Genomic DNA, 27,502 nt, shown 5'->3' with positions numbered 1-27,502 from the left:
CATATTGTCGTGATTGGTCTATAAATATATTTGGTGATTTTTGGGGGTGGGGCGGCCACCCCGGGTACCCCATCCAAATTTTGGATACCAAATTTTTCGTTTTAGGTTACTTAAAGGGGGTACACAAAATTTCACTTAAATCGCCATACCCATCTCCGAGATCTGGCGTTTCTGAAAATTAGGGTAGGGGGGAGGGTCCCCCATCCTTCAGATATAGAAAAAAGGAGGACCCTATTTTCACCACGGGATCATTATATACCATCTGTGAAAATTTCAAGAAAATCGGATTAGCCGTTTGCTAGTCTATACGGATCAGACAAACAAACAAAGCAACAAACAAACACAAATTGATTTTTATATATAAGAAGAAGACTAGCTGAGCCCGTCTCGCTCTGTTGCGCCCGATAATGCTCTTTTATTAAAGTACTCTTAATTTGGAAATTTCTGCCTTATTTCAGTTGAAAATATATTCCAATTTTCCTGTGGATTTTTCTACTCTCAAATGCCTCTTATTTAAATCCCAATAAGTAAAAGTCCTCTTTAAAGGTGTAGTGGATCCCCAGAGACTCAATCTTAAAAGTGGAAGTCAATTTCGTGCTCTACTCCCAAAGACCTTTCATTCAAGATCCATACTGCCATGGTCGGTAAAAATGTCCGATTTTTTTGGGGTTTTTTTGGGGTGGGATGACCCACGAAACACTTAGTCCCACAATTGAATATCAGATTCGCTTTCTACACTCAAATACCTTTAATTTGATGCCCATATTGTAGTGATTGGTCTATAAATCCGTTTGGCGGGTCCTAGGCACCCCACCTCAGATTCTTTTACCAAACTTTTGGTTTTAGGTTAATGTAAGTGTGCCAACAAAATTTCGCAAAATCACCCTACCCATCTCCGACATATGGTGTTTTTGAAAATTATTGTTAAGGCCCGTCTAAGAGTGGGAAAGTTAAAAAATAATACCGCAAACAACCGCAATGAAGTCATAACGAAGATAAATGCTGTATGATCAATTTTGACCACTCTGCCCTCTTTTTGTTCATGTTGGCTTCTCCAAAATAGCGCCATCTACTGGCTTTAAAATCGAATCAAATCAAATTGTGATATTAAACGATTTTCTGTGGTAAAGAACTAATTTGCCAAACTTTATATATGATGCGGTGGCGATAGTTCTTTCTATTAAACCATGTAAAACTTTTAAACAAAAAGTGTTGCCTAGCAGCACGTCGTTTGGACTTGTCTATCGGTGAGCTAAAAATGGTTGCAATCTAAACGTTAAGGTTTGCAACTTCTCCTATCACCCTGAACGTCATAACTTTGGGAGTATGACAGCCTATATTTTTTTGTGTCCCCACACATTAATTAATTAAATGACACAGTGTCCTTTTTGGTCATTATGATTAATCAGCTAGATATATGAGCAGAATGAAGACATCAAATTCGTAGTCAACTTCCTTATACCTTTTATTTAACCCCATATTGTCATGATTGGTGTATACAGCCGTTTGGTGGAGGGTGTCTATACGAGGGTTGCGCGCCAAACTCCATCCGCCACTTGAGCACATATTTGAATGATGCACTCTACTCAGAAATATCTATCATTTGATTACCCATTGTTTTAATTGGTGAAATAATCTATCGGAGGCGATTTTTGGAGGTAAAGCGCCACCTAGATTCTTGGACACAAATTTTAATGTAATATTCGTAATCAACTCCCAAATACCTTTCATTTGAGTCTTTTATAGCTATGATCGAGTAAAATTCCCATTTGGTGGGCCTTTTGGGGGTGGGGCGACCCGCAAATAATTAGACATCAATTTTTATGTCATATTCATAATCGTCTCCCGAATACCTTTCATTTGAATCCTATATTGATATGTACGTCCAATATGTTGGTTTAGGGAACTATTGGGGTTGGAGTGGCCCCTGGCTTCCTTGGACCCAACTTTTAATACCATATTCGTATTCTACTCTCCGATACCTTTCATTTGATACCATATTGTCCCGATCGGTCAACCTTGATTTTGGGTGGAGTTTTTGGGGTAACGGGGAAGGAATAGGCTATGTAATCAAAAAATTATAATAGCCTATTCAAAAAATTATATAGCCTATTCTTCCTTCCTGACCGTTTTCGTAATCTACTCTCCAATACCTTTCAATCGAGTCCCATAATCGCATTATAGTCCAATATGCCTATTTAAAGGGATTTTGGGGTCTGGGCAGCCCCCTAGGTACATGGACCCAAATTTTGATACCAAATTTGTATTCAACTCCTGCAAACCTTTCATTTGAGTCCCATATTGCCCCGAACCGTCCACTTTTATTTTTGGGTGATACTTTTGTGGTAAGGGGAAGGGTCCGCCCCCCTTGAGATATCAAAAAATTTTTTTAACCTATTGCTACGTCCGGACCACTCGCTACAATCTGTGAAAATTCGAAAGAAATCGGCTCAGTTGTTTTTGAGTCTATACGGAACAAACAAATTTGCAAACCCACAAACAAACAAACACAAATTCATAGAAAGGGTTTAACAAAATTTCGAGCGGCAATTAAAAATTTAAAGAAAAAACTTAGTGCCTAGACCACTAACATTTGTTTCTTTTTGTCACTCGGCTCAATGAAATTCATTATTTATAATTTTTTTTTAATCGAAAATGACAAAAGTTTCTTTCACAATCGTAATTGAAAAAAAATTCAGATTCAATTAAAAAATAAAAAAAATCCATGTTCAATTAAAAAGAATCAATTAATTTTTCAATTGAAAATTTCCTAAATTTCAAACACGATCGTAATTAAAAAAAATATGGGAGCTATATCAGGTTATACACCGATTTGAACCGTACTTTGCACAGTTGTTGGAAGTCATAACAAAACATTATGTGCAAAGTTTTAGGCAGATCGGACAAAAATTTCGGCTTCGAGGGCTCAAGTCAAGTCAACTCGGGAAATAGGTTTATATGGGAGCTGTATCCAAATCTGAACCGATATGGCCCGTTTACAATCCCCAACGACTTACATCAATAGGAAGGATCTGTGCAAAATTACTAGTAGCTAGCTTTACGCGCTTTCAACAGACAGACGGACGGACATGACTAGATCGACTCAGAATGTCGAGACAATCTAGAATATATATGCTTTATGGGGTCGCAGATCAATATTTCGAGGTGTTACAAACGGAATGAAAAGTGCCAAAAGGTGAAAATGAGTACGAAATAGCATATCTTCGCCTACAGAGAACGAGTATTGCTAAAATTAACCAATTTGCCAAACATTATTGCTGTCTTGACAAATATACCACATGTGGACGAAAACCTACTAATTGTGGTGTAATTGATACCTTGAAGAATATATTGGGCAACAATATATTTTTTTTCGTATATTTAGGTACTCAAATGTACAAAGGGGTACTTCTTAATGGAGTGAGCTAAAGCTCTCCAAATTAGGATACAAGTACACCTTGACTATTAATTTTAGAATAATTTCAGAAAAAAGATTATTCAAAATGGTATATTTAGGTACTAAAACGTACAAAATAGTACATTCTTTACGAATTGAACTAACGCGCTTAAAATTGAGATGCGGTTACATCAGTAAATATTGGGCGGCTAGAAGATTTGTTTCTAGTTCGAGTATTTAGGAACGAAAACATACAAAATGGTACTTTCTTTGCACAGAAGTCTGTCGATATAACAAAAATGATTTTTTAACTCAGACATACATATATAAAGTGAATAGAAGATACAAAATTGTTTAACAAAAAATACCTTAATATTGGTATCATCATACATATCTTGCAATATTCTGATAATTTCTGAAGACAAACACATGATTAATGAGTTATAATACCCTGTACCACAGTAGTGGTGTAGGGTATAACAATTTGTAAAAAAAAACTCTTTCTAGGGATCAGGTCAAAAGCCGAAAAAGCTTTTCATGGGTTTATTATCGTTCATATTGAGGTATACCGTATTCAAAAGGTTAAAATGTTGTCAACTGTTGAATAGTTCTTCATGAAACTCATGAAACTTTTACCGAATGTTGATATCAGATTCATGATTTACTCCTAAAGACTTTTCATTTAAGCCACATATTGCAATGGTCGATAAATTTATACTCTTTGGGGGTTGTTTTGGGGTACCCCCCCCCCCCCACCCCCAAACACTTGGTTCCATATTTGGATATCAGATTCGTATTCTACTCTCAAATATCTTTTATTTGAGCCCCATATTACCATTGTCAGTAAAAAAGTTCTGTTTGGCGGGTGTTTTGGGGAAGGGGAGGACCCCACAAACTTGGTCCAGAAAGTGGATATCAGTTTCGTGTTCAACTCCTCAATACCTTTTTTTTGAGCTCCATATTGCCGTGGTCGGTAAATATATCCGGGGCGGCCTGTCAACCACTTGACCCCACATTTTAATATCAGATTCGTTCTCCACTCTCAAAAACCGTTCATTTGAGTTCCATATTGTCGTGATTGGTCTATAAATATATTTGGTGATTTTTGGGGGTGGGGCGGCCACCCCGGGTACCCCATCCAAATTTTGGATACCAATTTTTTCGTTTTAGGTTACTTAAAGGGGGTACACAAAATTTCACTTAAATCGCCATACCCATCTCCGAGATCTGGCGTTTCTGAAAATTAGGGTAGGGGGGAGGGTCCCCCATCCTTCAGATATAGAAAAAAGGAGGACCCTATTTTCACCACGGGATCATTATATACCATCTGTGAAAATTTCAAGAAAATCGGATTAGCCGTTTGCTAGTCTATACGGATCAGACAAGCAAACAAAGCAACAAACAAACACAAATTGATTTTTATATATAAGAAGAAGACTAGCTGAGCCCGTCTCGCTCTGTTGCGCCCGATAATGCTCTTTTATTAAAGTACTCTTAATTTGGAAATTTCTGCCTTATTTCAGTTGAAAATATATTCCAATTTTCCTGTGGATTTTTCTACTCTCAAATGCCTCTTATTTAAATCCCAATAAGTAAAAGTCCTCTTTAAAGGTGTAGTGGATCCCCAGAGACTCAATCTTAAAAGTGGAAGTCAATTTCGTGCTCTACTCCCAAAGACCTTTCATTCAAGATCCATACTGCCATGGTCGGTAAAAATGTCCGATTTTTTTGGGGTTTTTTTGGGGTGGGATGACCCACGAAACACTTAGTCCCACAATTGAATATCAGATTCGCTTTCTACACTCAAATACCTTTAATTTGATGCCCATATTGTAGTGATTGGTCTATAAATCCGTTTGGCGGGTCCTAGGCACCCCACCTCAGATTCTTTTACCAAACTTTTGGTTTTAGGTTAATGTAAGTGTGCCAACAAAATTTCGCAAAATCACCCTACCCATCTCCGACATATGGTGTTTTTGAAAATTATTGTTAAGGCCCGTCTAAGAGTGGGAAAGTTAAAAAATAATACCGCAAACAACCGCAATGAAGTCATAACGAAGATAAATGCTGTATGATCAATTTTGACCACTCTGCCCTCTTTTTGTTCATGTTGGCTTCTCCAAAATAGCGCCATCTACTGGCTTTAAAATCGAATCAAATCAAATTGTGATATTAAACGATTTTCTGTGGTAAAGAACTAATTTGCCAAACTTTATATATGATGCGGTGGCGATAGTTCTTTCTATTAAACCATGTAAAACTTTTAAACAAAAAGTGTTGCCTAGCAGCACGTCGTTTGGACTTGTCTATCGGTGAGCTAAAAATGGTTGCAATCTAAACGTTAAGGTTTGCAACTTCTCCTATCACCCTGAACGTCATAACTTTGGGAGTATGACAGCCTATATTTTTTTGTGTCCCCACACATTAATTAATTAAATGACACAGTGTCCTTTTTGGTCATTATGATTAATAAGCTAGATATATGAGCAGAATGAAGACATCAAATTCGTAGTCAACTTCCTTATACCTTTTATTTAACCCCATATTGTCATGATTGGTGTATACAGCCGTTTGGTGGAGGGTGTCTATACGAGGGTTGCGCGCCAAACTCCATCCGCCACTTGAGCACATATTTGAATGATGCACTCTACTCAGAAATATCTATCATTTGATTACCCATTGTTTTAATTGGTGAAATAATCTATCGGAGGCGATTTTTGGAGGTAAAGCGCCACCTAGATTCTTGGACACAAATTTTAATGTAATATTCGTAATCAACTCCCAAATACCTTTCATTTGAGTCTTTTATAGCTATGATCGAGTAAAATTCCCATTTGGTGGGCCTTTTGGGGGTGGGGCGACCCGCAAATAATTAGACATCAATTTTTATGTCATATTCATAATCGTCTCCCGAATACCTTTCATTTGAATCCTATATTGATATGTACGTCCAATATGTTGGTTTAGGGAACTATTGGGGTTGGAGTGGCCCCTGGCTTCCTTGGACCCAACTTTTAATACCATATTCGTATTCTACTCTCCGATACCTTTCATTTGATACCATATTGTCCCGATCGGTCAACCTTGATTTTGGGTGGAGTTTTTGGGGTAACGGGGAAGGAATAGGCTATGTAATCAAAAAATTATAATAGCCTATTCAAAAAATTATATAGCCTATTCTTCCTTCCTGACCGTTTTCGTAATCTACTCTCCAATACCTTTCAATCGAGTCCCATAATCGCATTATAGTCCAATATGCCTATTTAAAGGGATTTTGGGGTCTGGGCAGCCCCCTAGGTACATGGACCCAAATTTTGATACCAAATTTGTATTCAACTCCTGCAAACCTTTCATTTGAGTCCCATATTGCCCCGAACCGTCCACTTTTATTTTTGGGTGATACTTTTGTGGTAAGGGGAAGGGTCCGCCCCCCTTGAGATATCAAAAAATTTTTTTAACCTATTGCTACGTCCGGACCACTCGCTACAATCTGTGAAAATTCGAAAGAAATCGGCTCAGTTGTTTTTGAGTCTATACGGAACAAACAAATTTGCAAACCCACAAACAAACAAACACAAATTCATAGAAAGGGTTTAACAAAATTTCGAGCGGCAATTAAAAATTTAAAGAAAAAACTTAGTGCCTAGACCACTAACATTTGTTTCTTTTTGTCACTCGGCTCAATGAAATTCATTATTTATAATTTTTTTTTAATCGAAAATGACAAAAGTTTCTTTCACAATCGTAATTGAAAAAAAATTCAGATTCAATTAAAAAATAAAAAAAATCCATGTTCAATTAAAAAGAATCAATTAATTTTTCAATTGAAAATTTCCTAAATTTCAAACACGATCGTAATTAAAAAAAATATGGGAGCTATATTAGGTTATACACCGATTTGAACCGTACTTTGCACAGTTGTTGGAAGTCATAACAAAACATTATGTGCAAAGTTTTAGGCAGATCGGACAAAAATTTCGGCTTCGAGGGCTCAAGTCAAGTCAACTCGGGAAATAGGTTTATATGGGAGCTGTATCCAAATCTGAACCGATATGGCCCGTTTACAATCCCCAACGACTTACATCAATAGGAAGGATCTGTGCAAAATTACTAGTAGCTAGCTTTACGCGCTTTCAACAGACAGACGGACGGACATGACTAGATCGACTCAGAATGTCGAGACAATCTAGAATATATATGCTTTATGGGGTCGCAGATCAATATTTCGAGGTGTTACAAACGGAATGAAAAGTGCCAAAAGGTGAAAATGAGTACGAAATAGCATATCTTCGCCTACAGAGAACGAGTATTGCTAAAATTAACCAATTTGCCAAACATTATTGCTGTCTTGACAAATATACCACATGTGGACGAAAACCTACTAATTGTGGTGTAATTGATACCTTGAAGAATATATTGGGCAACAATATATTTTTTTTCGTATATTTAGGTACTCAAATGTACAAAGGGGTACTTCTTAATGGAGTGAGCTAAAGCTCTCCAAATTAGGATACAAGTACACCTTGACTATTAATTTTAGAATAATTTCAGAAAAAAGATTATTCAAAATGGTATATTTAGGTACTAAAACGTACAAAATAGTACATTCTTTACGAATTGAACTAACGCGCTTAAAATTGAGATGCGGTTACATCAGTAAATATTGGGCGGCTAGAAGATTTGTTTCTAGTTCGAGTATTTAGGAACGAAAACATACAAAATGGTACTTTCTTTGCACAGAAGTCTGTCGATATAACAAAAATGATTTTTTAACTCAGACATACATATATAAAGTGAATAGAAGATACAAAATTGTTTAACAAAAAATACCTTAATATTGGTATCATCATACATATCTTGCAATATTCTGATAATTTCTGAAGACAAACACATGATTAATGAGTTATAATACCCTGTACCACAGTAGTGGTGTAGGGTATAACAATTTGTAAAAAAAAACTCTTTCTAGGGATCAGGTCAAAAGCCGAAAAAGCTTTTCATGGGTTTATTATCGTTCATATTGAGGTATACCGTATTCAAAAGGTTAAAATGTTGTCAACTGTTGAATAGTTCTTCATGAAACCAGGCTGAAATTTATTAAGAATGCTTTCACATTCCAGCCAACGTGTAATACGATTTAATAAAATAGAATTTGGACAGCCCCCACCATTCTTTACTGCAATTTATAGAGTCCAGTTTCCTTAGATTGTTATTAAAATACTCGAGAACACAGTTGAACCATTGAATGCAATGGACGTTTTGTTATTTCGGTCGGCAACTCGTAATATGTTGTTTTTTCGGAGAAATATTTAAGTCATTCAAGGAGATCTACGATGATGTTATTCATTAGGCGGTTGATGATCTACGTGTGTTTCCTGTGGAGCGGCAGATCTAGAGCCCCGGAGTAGGCTTGGAATGGACTCCAAAGATCCAACAGCTGCGGTGGTTGTACCAGGCCATAGCATGTTGTCTGCTACTGAAACCTGGACTGGTAGAGCGGGTGCTCCAGGCTCCACTAGCCGACAGACCAGGGGTTTTTGACGAAGACCTGCATACCTGGGAACAGTTGGTGTGGGATAGTCAATGGACTGTCACCTGTGTACTCCGATGTCCTTGCGGAATTGCCTGGGCCTCCTCCTGTTTGTGACGAGGCAGACTGGTATTGGGGTCGATACAAACTAATTGCCTTCGGGGATCAACGCTCAATTGAAATGTATCGTTGCGCCCTAAAAAAGATTGGCTAGATCTAGCCAGGCGCAGCACTTGATTTAGTCAACAAGGATTCCTTCTCGACCAATGGCATACGCTTGGATACCAGAGATTCCCTCAGATCCTGAATCCATACTTGAGAGACTAAGGGACTATAATCCCAATCTTTCAACAACTGACAGGAAGATTGGTAGATTCGATAAGGCTGATGGCGACCATAGACATGCAGTTATCATAATAAACTCCGGCTGTCGCAAACCCTCAACAAGACTGAAAGAGTTGTATCCTACGGATTGAACCAGTTGAAACCGAAGGTCTATAAAAGCGGTGGGGTTGGGAAATTAAGAGACGACTCAGCAGTTGTGGCTGAACACTTGTGTGAGAAACTATCAATCACATCTCTAAAGTCTGGCAGATTGCAGGAGACTGAAAATCCGCTACAGAAGGAGAAGGCGTCAAAACTGGACCCGACAAGCCCTGTGTGGGTGGGTCATCCGGTTCGATTGGGCTCAAGTTGGGCTTGGCTTAGTAGCAGAAAGGCGATTTGGGATAAATTACGGCACGCATTCTGCACGTCTATCCCTTATAGAGCAAAAAAGGAAGTGCGGAGGATATAGACATAACGGTTAAGTGGATCACGAAGGCCCTGAATGACACGCTTATGTCAGCATGTCCTAGTGCCAAGCCTAGGGGCAAACAGCTACCGCTATGGTGGACCCCAGAACTGGTTGGTCTAAGAAAGCTCTTGAACAGGGCTAAAGCCATGAAGGCACCACACCATTGGGACGTATATAGGCCTGAGCTAAGAATATATAGGGGCGAGCTGAGAAAGGCTCAGAGCAAATCCTAGACGGAATTCTACAGCTCCGTGGAGTATACATCTGAGGCTTCTAGGCTTAGGAAGATCCTATCCTCGAAACCTAATTCGGTGGGTCAAATTCAGAATTCAAAGAATGTATGAACAATGTATGGTGAGTAAACACTAGAACTACTGGTTGATACACATTTCCCGGGAAATGTCTGGTGAGTAAACACTAGAACTACTCGTTGATACACATTTCCCGGGAAATTCTCCAACGGACAGCGTGGCCCCAGGATGTCACCGATAAGCATCCTTCGGAGGTTATTGGGGAGATTGAGTCGAAAATCCTTTGCGCGAAAAAAAGTTGCGACTCCTCTAATTCGGACCCTGATGATGTTTCACCGGTTGAATTACAAGCTATGTACGACAAACTTTGGCTTAGGAAGATATTCTCTGCTTGTATCAGCATGTTGTATTTACCTGTGGGATGGAGGGACACAAAGGTAATTTTCATTCCAAAACCAGTAAAACATTACCACACGAAGGAGAAAGATTTTCGTCATATTAGTCTTTTATCCTTTATGCTGGAGACTCTAGAGAAGTTGGTAGAAACACAACATAGGGCAAGTCCACTGAAATAGCCCATCACGACCAAGTCGCCTCCCGGGACGGGATAGCTGTGAGCACCACACATGCCGGAACATTTAGGTCCGATCTGTGTGGTGTTCATTGTTGTCACTTGAAACTTAGCTGCGAGCTAGCGAGCGCATCCACAGGTTGTGAATAATGTAATGCATCATATGGAGTAGGTGCAACGGCAGTCCCGGACAATCAGCGGAATCGAGCGGAGAGTCTCAGTGAGAGGTCTGTCGGCACAGGCTTTTGCATAAATACTGAGTGCCTATGGTTAGTTGATATGACAAGGGAAGTTTGTGGCGCCTTTAAATAACGAATAACGGTCCTTTAGACCGGAACAAGCTTACCTACAGGAGCTTGACGAGGATCCCCAACTCTACATGGAAATGTGACTACAACAACCTAGTCGCCTACATAGAGGGTTCTCTCGCTGTCAAGGAATATAGAATGGTAACATTTCTTGACATTGGAGGTGCTTTTAATAATGTAGAACCAACGTAAATGAAGGAGCAAGAATTTCTAGGCATCAACGCCAACCATTTACTGATAGCTCAAAATGACGACATCATCGGATGTACTGAATTTAATGCCACACCTAATGCCTCTGGACATTGCGGCTAAATAATTGCTGCGACCACTGCTGCAAAGCAAAGGGAGCTTTCTCTTTGGTCATGTGGCGGCAGCAAACAATGTGTCATCATTGATACAATGTCCGATATTCCAGACAGTATGGATTGCACCCTGCCCAAGCCGTTTTTTGATAGAATGTTCTGTACCACAATTCCTGATTGAACCCTTTGAAACTACGATATCGCTTGCAATAGAATTTACATAGACTTGTATATAGATGGTTCCAAACTATAGGACCAGGTGGGGTTTGGGGTGTACACTGAAGAACTAGAACTGGTCGTATCGAGAAGGTTGCCCGACCACTGCCGTGCGTATCAAGCAGAGATAACAGGAGGCTAAGATATTATGTCAAAACGACGAAGGGCTTAAATATTTTCTCAGACAGCCAAGCAGCCATTCAATCCCTGGAGAACGTCGCAGGTCTCTCAACGAGATGGCTGAGCAGTTAAAAATTTATATGCCAGGGAATTGTAAAGCGCATTAGGTTGCGAGACTATGAACTACCTTACGCATTCTAGGGAAACTTGAATATGTGGGTATGCCTCTAGCGATGGGTAACGAATGATAGATGGTCACAAAGCGGGGGTTGTGAGCATTCCAAAATGTGGCCTAAACTAGACTCTATGAGTGCTACTGCTTTGCTGTCATTGACTAGAACAGACGTCTCAATCATTGTGGCCGTCATGACAGGTCACTGTCTAATGGGAAAACATGCTAACAGACTGAAGGTTGCCTGTAACGACTTTTACAGAAGCTGTGGGGACGCCGAGTAAGAAGAGACAATAGAACATCTGCTGTGTTTGTGTTTCGCACTGACAGTCGGAAGCAGTTCCACTTTGGGTCTCATTTCCGTGAGAACTTATCTGATTTAGCGGATGTGAACATTCGCAAGTTTTTGGGCTTTTTAAAGCGATTTGGATGGTTCAACGGTAGAAACTAGAAGGCATCTTCCTTCTCCTGTTCCTGTGATATCACATTGGACGATAACGTCTAGGTGAGTCTGATGGCAGACTGCCACATTAACCTGACCTAACCTTTTATAATACTCCTGTTTCTTTTATAGCATAGAGAACGAAATTGAGCCCTAGATGAAAAAAATAGTTCCAATTTACAAGTGTATGAGACGTTCATCATATTCGCCAGCAAAGAACACCTCCATTTCTGTCTCGGCTCGAAAACTGATTTACTGTTGTTAGATATGATTGTGTCAATCATGGTGTTTGCTGGTAAATTTGTAGAAAAATATGAATTGTTGGACAGTGGTTATAGGTTATGTTTGTACTGAAGCCTAAACTTGTCTTTCCATTGTAGTAATTGCATATTTTTGATATCGTTGTCACTCATCTGACAACGATTAGGTATTTTGATCTCCCAGTGTAAAGTTGAAGGAACATTACAGAGCTAACCAATACTCCACAAAAGCTATAGCCTCCTTCTGTATAACATATTTTTCTGTCATTCATATCAATACCACCTATATCTTCAATAATTTGCAACAACTTTCTGTCATTTGTATTTACAGTGCTATTTTTTATCTTCGGCAACCCCTTTTATTTTCTAAATCTGTTTTCTATCAACTGTCCTTCGCCAATTTGTGCATTTAAATCACCAAAAGAAGCAGCCTCGATCTTCTGCGCTCATTCTAAAATCTCTGACACCAAGTTTCGAGGTGTCTCCCACATCTTGATCTTTCCATCGGGCTTTTGGTCTTCCCAGTTTGCGTGTACCACCGTGTTTGCCTTCAAAAGACTACTTTGCTGGAGCTTCTTCATCTATTCTGACAACATGACCTAGCCAACGCAGCCGTTGTATTTTGATGCGTGTAACTATGCTATCGTCGTCATACAGCTCATACAGCTCGTGGTTCATACGTCGCCTATATTCTCCGTTAACGAAAACTGGTCCATATATTTTACGAAGAATCTTTCTCTCAAATACTCCAAGCACTGCCTCATCTGCTTTCACAAGTACCCATGCTTCAGAACCATATAACAGCACGGGTAGTATCAGTGTCTTGTAAAGTGTAGTCTTCGTCTGTCGAGAGGTGGCCTTATTTCTAAACTGCTTACTTAGTCCAAAGTAGCATCTGTTTGCCAGTATTATTCTTCGCTTTATCTCAAAACTGGTGTCATTCGTTTCGGTTACGGCGGTGCCGAGGTAGATAAAGTTACTGACTATCTCAAAGTTGTGGTTCCCAACTTTCTCCATGTTCTTTATCTGCTCGGTTGTACAAGGCTTTTTGGGAGTGGAGACCATCCATTTCGTCTTATCTCCATTTACTGCCAGACCCATTTTCACTCTTTCGATTCTTTCAAAGGCTGCAGTTACTACTTCCGGTGACCGACCTATGATATCGATATCGTCGGCATAGGCAAGTAGCATGTGCTCTCTTGTGATTAGTGTGCCATATCTATTCACTTCTGCATCTCGTATAATCTTCTCCAGCGGGATATTAATGAGATCACACGAGAGGCTGTCTCCTTGTCTGAAACCTCGTTTGGTATTAAATGGTTCGAGAGATTCTTTCCTATTCTTACTGAGGAACGCGTATCAGCAAGTGTCATCCTGCAGAGTCTTATTAATTTTGCAGGGATACCAAACTCAGACATGGCTTGAAATACCTTTGAACGTAAAGGAGTATCGAAGGCGGCTTTGTAGTCAACAAAGAGGTGGTATGTGTTGATTTGTCCTTCTCGGGTCTCTTCCAGGATTTGGCGCAGTGTGAATATCTGGTCTAGGGTGGATTTACCAGGTCTAAAGCCGCATTGATAGGGCCCAATTATCTCATTGACTTTAGGTTTTAATCTTTCACACAGTACGCTCGAGAGTATCTTGTATGCGATGGGGAGGAGACTTATTCCTCTGTGTTGGCACATTCCGTCTTGTCTCCTTTCTTGTGTACGGGACATAGTATGCTGAGATTCCAATCATCGGGTATGCGTTCTTCTAACCAGATTGCGCAGATAAGCTAATGCATACGCCTTATCAGCGTGTCGCCTCCGGTCTTAAATAGTTCAGCGGGTAACCCGTCGGCTCCTGCTGCCTTGTTGTTCTTTAGTCGGGTCACTGCTACCTGGACCTCATTCTGACTAGAAGGTAAACATTCTATACCATCATCAGGGATTGGTTCTGCGGTATCCTCTTCGCCGCCAACATCGGACACTAGCATTTGGGTAAAATGTTCTTTATATATCCTCAGCATGTTGTCTGTGTCAGTTACCAGATTTCCTTCTTTGTCTCTGCAGGAGGATGTGCCTTCACCAAAGCCATCGGTTTGGTGTTTAATTCTTTGGTAGAATTTTCGCACTTCATTCTGATTCCTGTACATCTCAATTCGCTCGCACTCACGTCTTTCCATTTCCTTTTTCTTTTTGCGGAATAGACGTTTCTCCTCTCTCCTTTTCTCACGATACCTCTCCTTTATCTGGCGCGTTGCTACTGATTGCAGGGTTGCTCTATATGCCGCATTCTTGGCTTCAGTAGATTCTCGACAATCTTGGTCGTACCATGGGTTTTTTGGAGGAGGCTTTCGGTACCCCAGTACGAATTTCGCGGCATTTTCCATGGAGTGGGCAATAGTTTGCTACTGCGCCATTATATCATCGGAACAAGGAGTGCTTTCATCAAGCAGTTGGGTGAGTCGAGTGGAGTATGCCGCTGCCATTTGTTGTGTCTGCAGCTTTTCAATGTACAGCTTCCGTGCAGTGTCAGATCGTACTTTCCTCGCCATGTTCAAACGGGTGCGAACCTTTGCTGCAACAAGGTAATGATCCGAATCTATATTTGCTCCTGGGATCGATCGTACATGTAACACGCTGGATGAATGCCTTCCATCTATCACAAAGTGATCAATTTGGTTTCTCGTGTTTTCATCGGGTGACAGCCATGTGGCTTTGTGGATATTTTTATGTTGAAATCTGGTGCTACTAACTACCATGTTTTTTGCCGCTGCGAAATCTATCAGCCTCAACCCATTACTGGACGTTATCTCGTGGAGGCTAAACTTTCCGACTGTTGGACCAAAAATGTCTTCCTTCTCTATTTTCGCATTAAAATCTCCCAGATCGATTTTAATATCATGGGCGGGGCAGCGGTCATATTCTCTCTCTAGGCGCTCGTAGAAAATAAATGCGGCTTTAGTCCTGATAAATCCATCAGATATGTACACTGCGCCAAATCCTGAAAAAGACCCTAGAAGGACTGGACACGTTCCTTAGTAATAGGAAAATTGGAAAGAATCTATCCGAACCAGCTAATACCAAACGAGGTTCAAGACAGGGAGACAGATCATGTGATCTCTTTAATATCCTGCTGGAGAATACTATACGAGATGCAGATGTGAATAGGTACGGCACACTACTCACAAGACAACACATGCCTATGCCGAAGGCATTGTTGTCATGGTTCGATCTCCGGTAATAGTAACTGCAGCATTTGAAAGAATAGAAAGAGAATCAATGTAAGTGGCTCTGGCAGTAAATAGATGTAAGACAAAATGGAGAAGATGAAGAAAATGAAGAAAGTTGGGAAACACAACTTAGAGATAGTCATCAACTTCGGCTCTACAGTAACCGAAACGAACGACACCAGTTTTGAAATAAAACGAAGAATAATATTGGCAAACAGATGCTACTTTGAATCAAGCAAGCATTTATGAAACAAGGCCACCTGCCGACAGACGAAAATTACGCTATACAAGACACTGATACTCTCCGTGTTGTTTTATAATATCGAGGTACGATTCTTGTGAAAGCAGATGAGGCAGTACTTGGAGTGTTTGACAGAAAGATTATTCGTGAATGTCGACGTCGTATGAGCCACGAACTGTGTGTATTCTTGATTACATTATTACACTGTAAAAAAAAATACCGATGTATTTTTTTAATATTAGTCATATTAAAAACTCTATATATTTTACTAATACATTTAACACATACAGACTTATTTTCTTCAGGAACCCTAGTAAATTGCAGTTGGAACATTTTTTTCATTGCCATCATCCTCTTATAGTGAAGATTTTTTGGCATTGAATACAAAAAAATACCAAATCTACCAAAATGTATGGTCCTTGTTTTTTATTTTTTATACATATATTTGCTGTCTTTTATTTACCAGTCTAGCGGATTCACTAGCTTATGGATAAATAAAACGCTCTTTCCGCTTAATGCTTTATACGTTAACGTTGGCAGCACTGACACCACATCTAAAATAATTAAATATCAACAAAGCAAACAAATTAAGTAATGTTTCGCGGAGTTCAAAAATGTGCTTTTATTAAAATCATAAAATACAATTTTGCCACTTCAGAATGTTTAAACACTGAATAAATATGTTACGTTCTTCCTCTTTTAGTTTTGTCATTCAAATTGAATGATTACACCATAACTTTTAATAAACGGCGATAGTAAGAGGCGGTAAGATTATCCGCTTACCTAGCATTTGTCTCCATACCAAATAAGCAAGAAAATCTACTTTATGGGTAAATAGAACACCCCTATTGCTGGCTGTCCTTATGTGAAATATATTGTGTTGAAAGATTTCATTGGCGACTCATAGTTAAATTTCAAGTGGAATATTTCTTCCTTTCAAACTTAATATGCTGCTTAAGTGGATTAATGTGGGAGATTTTGGCTAATTTCGAAAACATGCTAAAATAACAGTTAAAGTTGTCAGCAGATAATTTTCGCATGATATGCGAAAATGTACATGTATAGTCCACTTCGAAACTTCTAGTGAAAGTTGATGTAGAAAATTTTTGCCTTTGAGACCATTTGTCTAAAAGGAAGTGAAATTTTACTTTCATGCACAAATTCGAAAAAAGTGCGACAGAAATTCAAGCAAAAAAAGTTGGCAATTATGTTGTATTTTCTGCCAAAATTGATTTTTATGTTTCAACGGTTTGTATCATATCATACATACGCATTTTTGTTGTTCAGTGTCGTTTTAAATTAATTTTTAACGCTTTTTTAAAAAAGGACCAAAAAGACCCCTTTATAGGGTCGGTTGAGGGTAAAAATGTCCCACAATAATATTGCTCGCAGTCTTGACAGTAATATTGCCGAATGCACGATACACCTAAAATGAAAGGATTACAAGTTATCGTTGAAACACTGCAAAGCTTACATGATGACTACAACCTCCACAAGAAACTAAAAGAAGCATCAGGAATATATAGAAATTCTCCACCAGATATACTAATTGATGAAAACAACGTGCCGTGTTTGAGACAGCCGATAGAAGACGGATTTGGAAAGATTATGTAACAATGGTGTTTACAGATCCCGGCCAACACGGGGTAACTATGAGCACCACACAGGCTGGAACTTTGAGCTCCGACTTGTGTGGTGTCCATCGTTTTCACGGGAAGCTTAGCTGAACGCTACCGGGCGCGTCCACAGGTTGCGGATGGTGGTATGCTCCATTTTTATTCGGAGCAAGTGGCTCGCCACAACGAGGGATACATGTGCAATCCCACAAAACCCATGCGGTTGGGCGCTGGGCCAGTAACCCGCCCCCGGAAAACTATGAAAACTACTTTGAAAAACAAAGGAATAGAAAAAACGGACCCCTTTCACTCTTTATAGATAAGGTGCAGTATACACGCTGACGGATGTATTAGAGAAGTATAAGACAGACATTACCGCCTTACAGGATGTGCGATGGAATGGGAATGGCGTCACTACAACACCAAAAGGTGACGAACTGTACTATAGCTCCCATAACACGAGGCATGGATTTGGCTGTGGATTTGTGGTTAGTCGGAGACTAAAACACCTTGTCTACAGCTTTACTCCGGTGGATGAGAGGCCTTATTTGTGCCCGCCCATGCCCCGACGGAAGACAAAGACGAGCAGACCAAGGATATTTTCCACGAGCGCCTAGAGAGAGAATATGACCGCTGCCCCGCCCATGATATTAAAATCGTTCTTGGAGATTTTAATGCGAATATAGGGGAAGGAAGACATTTTTGGTCCAACAGTCGGAAAGTTTAGCCTCCACGAGATAACGTCCAGTAATTGGTTGAGGCTGATAGATTTCGCCGCGGCAAAAAACATGGTAGTTAGTAGCACCAGAATTCAACATAAAAATATTCACAAAGCCGCATGGCTGTCACCCGATCAAAACACGAGGAACCAAATTGATCACGTTGTGATAGATGGAAGGCATTCATCCAGCGTGTTACATGTACGATCGATCCGTGGAGCGAATATAGATTCCGATCATTACCTCGTTGCAGCAAAGGTTCGCACCCGTTTGAACATGGCGAGGAAATTACGATCTGACACTGCACGGAAGATGGACATTGAAAAGCTGCAAACAACAAATGGCAAAGGCATACTCCACTCGACTGACCCAACTGCTTGATGAAAGCACTCCTTGTTCCGATGATATAATGGCGCAGTGGCAAACTATTGCCCACTACATGGAAAATGCCGCGAAATCCGTATTTGGGTACCGGGAGCCTCCTCCAAGGAATCCATGGTACGACCAAGAGTGTCGAGAATCTACTGAAGCCAAGAATGCGACATATAGAGCAACCCTGCAATCAGTAGCAACGCGCCAGATGAAGGAGAGGTATCGTGAGAAAAGGAGAGAGGAGAAACGTCTACTCCGCAGAAAGAAAAAGGAAATGTAAAGACGTCAGTGTAAGCGAATTGAGATGTACAGGAGTCAGAAGTCCAGAAATTCTACCAAAGAATTAAACATCAAACCGATGGATTTGGTGCACATCCTCCTGCAGAGACAAAGAAGGAAATCTGGTAACTGACACAGACAACATGCTGAGGATATGGAAAGAACATTTTACCCAACTGCTATTGTCCGACGTTGGCGGCGAAGAGGGTATCGTAGAACCAATCAATGATGATGGTATAGAATGTTTACCTCCTAGTCCGAATGAGGTCCAGGTAGCAGTGACCCGACTACAGAATTACAAGGCAGCAGAAGCCGGCCGTAAGTCTCTTTCCCATCGCATACTCTCAAGCGTACTGTGTGAAAGATTAAAACCTAAAGTCAATGAGATAATTGGGCCCTATCAATGCGGTTTTAGACCTGGTAAATCCACCTTGGACCAGATATTCACACTGCGCCAAATCCTGGAAAAGACCCGAGAAGGACAAATCAACACCTACCATCTCTTTGTTGACTACAAAGCCGCTTTCGATACTCCTTTACGTTCAAAGGTATTTCAAGCCATGTCTGCGTTTGGTATACCTGCAAAATTAATAAGACTCTGCAGGATGACACTTGCTGATACGCGTTCCTCTGTAAGAATTGGATAGAATCTCTTCGAACCATTTAATACCAAACAAGGTTTAAGACAAGGTGACAGCCTATCGTGTGATCTCTTTAATATCCTGGTGGAGAAGATTATACGAGATGCAGATGTGAATAGATATGGCACACTAATCAGAAGAGAACACATGCTACTCGCCTATGCCGACGACATCGACATCACAGGTCTGTCACCGGAAGTAGTAACTGCTGCCTTTGAAAGAATCGAAAGAGAGTCAGTGAAAATGGGTCCGGCAGTAAATGGAGATAGGACGAAATGGGTGGTCTCAACTCCCAAAACACCCTGTACAAGCGAGCAGATAAAGAAAATATAGAAAGTTGGGAGATAGTCAGTAACTTTTTCTACCTCGGCACCGCCGTAACCTAAACGAATGACACCAGTTTTGAAATAAAGCGAAGAATAATACTGGCAAACAGATGCTACTTTGGACTAAGTAAGCAGTTTAGAAACAAGCCCACCTATCGACAGACGAAGATTATACTATACAAGACACTGATACTACACGTGTAGTTATATGGTTCTGAGACATGGGTACTTTTGAAAGCAGATGAGGCAGTGCTTGGAGTATTAGAGAGAAAGATTCTTCGTAAGATATATGGACCAGTTTGCGTTAACGGAGAATATAGGCGACATATGAACCACGAGCTGTACAGATAAGGAAAGGCCGCCCTATGTTAGGAGACAATACGCTCTGTCAGGAACAAGAATAGATAGAGGTGAAGTGCAGGAAGTAATAAATCTGCTTAACGACAGAAAGGCTGTAGGTCCCGATGAGATTCGTCTAGATTGGCTTAAATCAACCTTTATTATCATTCAAAAAAAGAAGCATCCAAGGAAATGTGAGGAATACAGATTTATCAGTTTAATGAGTCACGCACTGAAAATATTCCTAAGAATAATTCATAAAAGAATAAACTCAAAACGCGAAAAGTTATGGGAACCGCACAATTTGGCTTCAGAGAAGGAATGGGTACGCGGGAAGCACTAATAAGTATTCAACTGCTGATCCAAAACTGCCGTGATGTACAAAAGGATGTCTTCATGTGTATCATCGATTATAAAAAAGAATTCGATACCATTCAACACAGCAAACTCTTAGAAAATTTGGTTTCAATCGGTATTGAAGGAAAAGAGATACGATGCATTAAAAACCAATACTGGAATCAAACCGCACGCATTCATGTAAACGGCGAGCTTACCGATGAAATCGTCGTCGCGAGAGGCTTTAGGCAGGGATACATCCTTTCGCCCCTTTTATTCAATAATTACTCCCGAAGAATATTCATGGAAGCAATTGAAAATTAAAGAATTGGAATACAGACAAATGGAATACTCATTAATAATATTAGATATGCAGATGTCACAACAATGCTGGAAAGCAGTATAGGTGGCTTACAAAAAGCCATAGACAAACTTGCATCAGTAAGTGAAATATATGGCCTAAGAATCGACACCAAAACGACAAAATACGTGACCGTCAGCAGGAAAAATTAATACATCAGCGACAACACAATGTTCAAAATAAACAATACAAATATCGAAAAAGTAAAAAAAAAAATAGGTATTTGGGAGTATTACAAAACGACCAATTATACGATACGTATAGTGAAGACGAGAGAAGCTTTTTTCGCGCACCAGAGAGTTGCAACCAGTTTGGTCAGTACCAAAGGCTGCCGATGAAAAAAAACTGGAGGCATTTGAAGTATTGCTGTACAGAAAATACCATGGACAGACCGCTTCACTTACAACGAGGTCCTTAGAAGAATGAATGCAGACCGACAATTAATTAAAACAAAACACGGAAAATTGCATATCTAAGGCATATAATGAGAAATGATAAATACCGATTCATACAAACAATCCTACGAAGTGGTGCCATCCCTACGAAGTGGTGCCACCCTATGGCACGCCGTTCGCACTTGCCAATAAGAAGCTGCAAATTGAATCGAACGGCACTCATTTATAAAGGGTGATTTTTTTGAGGTTAGGATTTTCATGCATTAGTATTTGACAGATCACGTGGGATTTCAGACATGGTGTCAAAGAGAAAGATGCTCAGTATGCTTTGACATTTCATCATGAATAGACTTACTAACGAGCAACGCTTGCAAATCATTGAATTTTATTACCAAAATCAGTGTTCGGTTCGAAATGTGTTCATTCACCGTAACGTTGCGTCCAACAGCATCTTTGAAAAAATACGGTCCAATGATTCCACCAGCGTACAAACCACACCAAACAGTGCATTTTTCGGGATGCATGGGCAGTTCTTGAACGGCTTCTGGTTGCTCTTCACTCCAAATGCGGCAATTTTGCTTATTTACGTAGCCATTCAACCAGAAATGAGCCTCATCGCTGAACACATGAATGAACACATTTCGAACCGAACACTGATTTTGGTAATACAATTCAATGATTTGCAAGCGTTGCTCGTTAGTAAGTCTATTCATGATGAAATGTCAAAGCATACTGAGCATCTTTCTCTTTGACACCATGTCTGAAATCCCACGTGATCTGTCAAATACTAATGCATGAAAATCCTAACCTCAAAAAAATCACCCTTTATGAGAAAACTATTCCGACTGTTCCTTGGCGGAAAGTTCATGGGCAAATTTGCACATACAAAACAGCACTTATTATTGAGTTGAAATATGGGTTCAATATCTCAATGTTCATTTTTGGTTTACATGCTAATCTTCGAACATTTAGAGCTTATATAAAGGGGTTTCTGTATTTTTGTTGCAAACTATCACCGTCGGCTTGGTCATCGCAAATCATTTGCCCTACCGAGCGGTCGAGTGAAGAAGGTGATTACCGAATTCAGACCAGTTTAATGCCTTAAGCTGGATATGCACCTCTAGCGAAATTTTCCGTTGCAACCGAGACATTTATGTCTCCACTGGAAAATAGCTGTGTAGACTACAAGATGGCGACAAACACCGATTTATTATTTTGCCCGATTTTAAATCATTTTTAGCTTATAAAGTACACTGTACTGAAATTAAAAGTTTTATTTACAAATAACAAATAACTGCGTACTTGCAAGCAAAATTTACGGTAACGGTATCGGTAACCAAACTTTCGCTTATGACGTAACGAAAATTTGGCCAGAGAAGCATATGGCTCTTTAAATGACAATGTGTTCCGTTTATAAGACCTAAGCCAGTTCTATTTTTTTATTCCTATTAGGCATGTTTTCTTTGCTTTTGCCACTTAACATAGCATGTCACAAGATGTTCTCTTCGACTTCTTAAAGCAAGTTGTCATCAGTGCTAACAGTTTTTTTTTTTCGTCAAAATTTAGAAAACATCGTCTAATTTTTCTAAAATAAAACGTAATACAAATCGTCACTGCTAAAATTCGACTTTTTTATTTAGATTTAGAATTTTTCGGAGTGTGGAGGGCCTTTGGAAGGCCAACTTACCAATATATATATAATATATAATATTCAGAGCCTAAATTTCAATTAAATTTTGTTCAAACATAAAATATCAATAAAATCTTCTCTAGAGACAAACATTTTATAAAATTTCTCCAAAGGCAAAATTTTACTGAAAATTTCCTTAACAACTAAATTTCTATGAAAAGCCAAGCTTTTTCTATGACTTTAAAATTTTAGATTGATAGGTTATAGAAATGAAATGGATTTGAAATTTCGATTTTTCGGACCTTATTACTATATTTACCGAAACATGTAACCATATTTTCCAATATCGACTCGGTGACCTTAATAATTATGTGATCTTCAAAGTCAGAAACAGTCGTCAAAAATTAAATTGATTTAAAGCAAAAATCGTCAAGCGTCAAACGACCAAATTTTGTCCAAAATCGTCAAAATAACATAAAATCGTCACGCCTGGCAACCCTGGTTGTAATATGTATACACATTGCCTTTCACTTCCTCAAATCAGGTGTTTATAATGACATGATGCAATTTGAGTTTGTTTTGCGTCATCTGAGCAACAAGATAAATACATTTACCGTATGTAAAAAAACAAAACAAAATATTTCATCATTAAAGACAAATAAATGCCATCTCTGTAGTTGAATGCTAAACCTGGTGCAGAGCTACGCTTTTTTTTCAAAAATGAGTACGTTTTTATTTAATTGTAAAAAATCTCATGTAATGCCATTTTATGTTTTTTTTGTTATTAGCCCTATTCTGAATAACAATTCCCTGGGAGTTTGTTCCCTACTCCCTCATTCTTAACAAACATCGAATAAGAAAAAAAGTTCTGAATTGAAATAAAAGGAAGAATCACACGATACAACTTGGGAAAAATTCCCCCAAACAAATAAAAGGGAGTTAGGTTAAAAAATAATGAATTTCATTGTTTTATAAAAAAAATGGTACCAGTTCGTACTAAATATTTACGAACAATTTAAAATGTGCGGAAATTATTTTTCACTTTTTCATCAAAATCAAGTAGAAATTTTGTTAGGTTCTCCTGGTTTAAATATGTCATGTACCCACCATAGAAGTTTTGTTAAGTTTTTCGGTTTTGTTGACAAAATAAGAGCATTCTAGAATGGTATACGAATATACATATGTGGTTCATATTTCAATATTCTTAGACCCATATTTATAAAGAGTTGTCGCTAAGTGGCACTCCGTTCGGAGTCGGATACTAAAAGGCGGTCCCTTATCATTTAGCTTAAAGTAGAATCTGCGTGTTCCTTAACGGAATATTCGTGGCCAATTTTTCAAAAATACTTGCCGCCACATTTGGCAGATTTTACTCCACAGGAGTAGAAATATATCCATAAATATAACAGCAGCCGCGGACAATCATCGGTTTTGAGCGGAGAGTCTCTGTGAGAGGTTGGGCGGCACCGGCTCTTGCACAAATACTGAGTGCCTATGACAAGGCGAGTTAATGGCGCCTTTAAATAACCAATGGCCAACCCGTTCCCGCGGCGATAGGTCCTTTGGACCGGAAGGAGCATGCTGACCTACAGGAGATTGACGTGGATCGCCACATCCACATGAAAATGTGGCTTCAGCAACAACAACACAAAATTAAAACAAATATCACAAAAGCAGCAAAACAGCTGTTTTCGAAAATTTGAAATTTCCTTTCCCATTTTTTTTCTCTCCCCAATCAATCAGAATAGGAGGACTTTATTCGAGGGAGAAATTTATTCCCTGGGAGTTTTCAGAATTGGGCTGTATATTTTTACTAATTTCAGAAATTTTTCGTCTATAAAAATATATTTTATTAAGATGAGGGACCAAAAAAACTTTCATCCACAAAGTATTTCTATTTTAATAAACCATTTTTCAATAATTTTTTTTTATTTAGATGCCTTTAATTTGAACTTGAAAAGCGCTTTGGACGGATTCATTTTCCAGTAATTATAAAGCAGTTCTTATTTACACGCCTGTATAAGTCTCTATATATGAATGGCTGGTGAAGACCTTTGTGTTTGGAAATCATAGATAAGACCTGAATTCCTGGCTCACCCTATGCGAAATGAAAAGGAAGTTGCAATGTGCCAAGCAGGCCTCTGTAATGTCTAAAAAGGCCTGAAATTAGGTATTCAAAGTGCATGAACACTACCGCTGTGTAGAGTACATATTCACACATTCGGAGTGTGGAAGAAGAATGCTTCTCCCCAAAAGTAGTGTGCGTTGTGCAACAGATAGGAGTAAACTTATTTAAATATCACAGCTGTAACTAAGCCAAATTGCTATTGTATTGAATACATTAATACGTTACAACTCTGGTGGTGGTATAGAATCCACCGAATATACGCAAGGACCTCTCTGAACAGTAAGGAAAATAATTTTGATAAATAAGGGACCCCTTAGCGGTATATTGGGAAGGTGCGAGAAGCATGACATCACTGTTTTGCTATTCCTTCCTCTTCCTTTTGAACCGTAAAACATCAGACTCGCTCTCGCCTACTCTCAACAGCGAAGAGATTTCACTGGCTCGAAAGTGGGACAGATTGACTTTCTTCCGTTAGTGGTGCATAAAGTATTCCCAGATTGGCATATGATTGTTATTTACACAAGTCATGCTTGTCTGCTTGGTTAGGTGATCGGTTATGTGAATCGGTGTCATACAATCTACTCCATAGATACCATTATAATATTCGGGTGTGTTCTGCGATTTCACTTTCACTTTTCCCCTCAAATCAATTTGTTATTATCACGCAAACTTTAAAGCCAAAACTAATTGCTTGTTGCAAAAAAAATTCTTTGGTTTTATTAAGGAATGCTAATGATGAAAATTAATGAAAATTTAACACTTTACTGGCGTAATTATAACAAATTGATTTAAGAGGAAAAGTGAAACTGCAGAACACACCCGATTATGTGCCTCTAAATTCATACATATATATATGTACGTATGTATGTGCATTAGTACACACAATAACAATTATTATTGTTAGCTATTAGCATTGTTTGCCATTTTGATTCTCGTTGTTATTTTTTCTGTTAGCTGTTTCTCTCTGGTTTCACATATACACAACGATTAATGAGTATGTTATCCTTGAACGATGTTGTGAATTTTGCAAGGATTCGTACATTGATTTTTTGCTTGCCGAACCGTTAGCGAACATTTGTTGTGCGCTTGCGCCTATCATTTTATGCATAAACACTCTCAAATACCTACAATTTTAGTAAGAAAAATTGTTGAGAAAAAAATCACACATCAAACATCACGAAAACTGAAGAAAGTTTTCTTGGAATACTTGGAATATCAAATTATTGGTACATATGCAGGTGGCAGCAGTACACTGCGTATTACGTTGTTGCCTTTGCATTTTCATGACACCACACAAATTCATACCCATGTGTGGCCACAGTTGATTGAACTTCTTTGCGGAAAATTTCTGCACTACATATTCCGATTTTCCTTCTTTCGGAGATTCTATTTTTACCCATCTTTTATTTATGTGTGTTTGTTTGTACACTGTATGACACGGTGAAGAGTAGATAGGTGGACAAATGTGTATATATATATACATATATGTATATATATATCTGTATTTGATGTGCATATACCATACATAGGGCTTTATACATGCCACTCGAGAGTATATCTCACTAAACATTATTTCCAAATCTCTTAATACACTTATTTTAACCAAATTGTTTTTTTTTTCACAGGTATTTTTCTTTTCGTTTTTCATTTGCTGTGGATGTTGTGAAAAATTCCATGAGAAAAAATCGATGGAGTAAACTTTAAACAAACACGAACGAGCGAACAAGCGAATAAAGCACTTTTTGGCCGAGAAACCATGACACCCACCGATTGGGTCGAATGGGCGAACGGATACCTAGTACATTGGTTACCACAGCGCCACCACCACTACCACCGTTAGCTCGAAAGAAAGTAATTATTCCATTTCATCATCACACACACACACACGCACATTATTACACATTAGTACTCAAGAGAGGGTGGTATCTTAAAAATGTGCAGTCCTGCCATTTTTCGACCCGAGTTATACCATAGAAATTGTTAACTTTACCTAATTCCTCACTATTTCGCGTTGCCGGAATGGTGTTTCCTCACTGCATGGAGTGGCGATCAAAAAAGGAAAATAAGTTCCAACCACTGCGGTATGAGAAGTTGTATAAATGCTTTCCTTGTTCTTGGTGTTTTTTTTCTTTGGAGCTATTTTTCCTTCTTTTATCACAAACGGGTGGTGACAACACTAATTTTCCGTTATTCACTATTGGACTGCCGATTTAAATGTGACGACCGAGCGGAGAGAAGAATCTACTGTAACTGACTGAGACTTCTGGGGATATTTTGGGGTTTGTTTGACGTTTGTTTGTGCGCATGACTGCTGGAACGACAACATCTGTGACTACCACGTGAATAAGGGGGGTCTAAAACATATGTTAGCCGACAAATTAGCCGGTATTCTTGTTTATGTTTCTTGGGGATGCATAAACAATAAGTTAGCGAAGAGAGTAATACAAAAGAGAAATCAACAAATATGCCAGAAGTGTCATTGACGTCATCAAAACAAATCTATGCGTAATATCATTGATGCTCAATCGCCTGAGATG

At 39.0% G+C, this 27,502-nt stretch overlaps 1 protein-coding gene across 4 annotated transcripts in view; it reads right to left on the bottom strand.

Moving 5' to 3' along the window:
- Positions 1 to 27,204, bottom strand: part of LOC106088589 (uncharacterized) — a 69,636-nt gene extending 42,432 nt beyond the window's left edge. For 2 of the 4 annotated variants that reach the window (XM_013254179.2, XM_013254181.2), the window contains exon 1: positions 26,956 to 27,204. The gene's annotated coding sequence lies outside the window, so the exon portion shown is untranslated. Of the gene's footprint in view, positions 1 to 26,485; positions 26,704 to 26,955 lie in introns of those variants that run through there. The other 2 variants (XM_013254180.2, XM_059364571.1) reach the window with 2 other exon arrangements.
- Between the last annotated feature and the right edge of the window lie 298 nt (positions 27,205 to 27,502).

The sequence above is a fragment of the Stomoxys calcitrans genome, chromosome 3 (genome assembly GCF_963082655.1).
Source record: "Stomoxys calcitrans chromosome 3, idStoCalc2.1, whole genome shotgun sequence".
Lineage (NCBI taxonomy): Eukaryota > Metazoa > Arthropoda > Insecta > Diptera > Muscidae > Stomoxys > Stomoxys calcitrans.
The sequence above is the reverse complement of the archived record's forward strand: the minus strand, read 5'-3'. Positions and strand labels throughout refer to the sequence as shown.